We start from the raw sequence: 946 nt of genomic DNA, 5'->3' as shown, positions 1-946 counted from the left end.
TATTTGGTTGTCATGGTTTTTGTTCCTATGGCAACTGAGTTAAATTATTAAGGGATAGCCCAGCCAGCTTCAGCCGGTTAGGTGAGCTCTGTGTCTGTAAATAAATGGTAGTTTTGTTAGCTGTCTGCTGTCTGGCCTCAAGTGATTTCTTCCTAAACTGGCTGCCCCCAAGGATATAATACTTTCCTCTCTCACCAGACTGTTTTGTTTCAAGTCCCACACACAATTTAGGCAATCAAGCACCTTTCTTCAGTCAGTGCATGGATCACTACTATAGCTAGGTTCCTCCCTGCAGCCCACACGTAAGTGCATATCACTGAGAGGGAAGCAGGGCTTAACACACACCCCTCTTGTCAGCATCTCTTACTGGTTAGCTTAGGCAGCTCCCTGCCTGGCATACTGGTTTTGTCAATTGTATTCTAAGGCACCTTTCTCTCCTCATTCATTGTATAGGGAGTCTAGGTACCTAACTCAACTTTTTGGGTTGCAATGTTGTTCCTGTGATTTTCTAGGAGTCTAAAAGTAAAGCATCATGATGCTCAGCACTGCTATGCCTAGTCCCTTTGTAGATCCCACTCTAGATGACTAATGTGCGGAGGCAAGGCCTAGGGAAAACGGATAGGGCCCAGTGCAAATAAGGCTCTGGAGGTATGTCAAAAAGTGCATCAACTGTACTTGGCCCTTTTCTACATATGTAGTATTTTATGGCATAAGAGACTCCACAGAGGCTTTGGCAATGAACAGCAAAACAGCCTGTGTACACTGCGAATAGGTGGATTAGTAGGTGCTTGATAGATGAATGATGATGATTCTGAGGCAGTTGATTTATGGGCAGGCAATATAAGATAGCAGGGAACTTGTTCCAAGAGAATTAAAAAAACAAAAGGAGAATTAGAGGGCATGTGTGTTGTTGTTTTCTACTTCATGATTGCTAAAAAAGATAAAT

Source organism: Chelonoidis abingdonii, chromosome 10 (assembly GCF_003597395.2).
Source record: "Chelonoidis abingdonii isolate Lonesome George chromosome 10, CheloAbing_2.0, whole genome shotgun sequence".
Classification (NCBI taxonomy): domain Eukaryota; kingdom Metazoa; phylum Chordata; order Testudines; family Testudinidae; genus Chelonoidis; species Chelonoidis abingdonii.
This window is presented reverse-complemented; position numbering follows the sequence as displayed.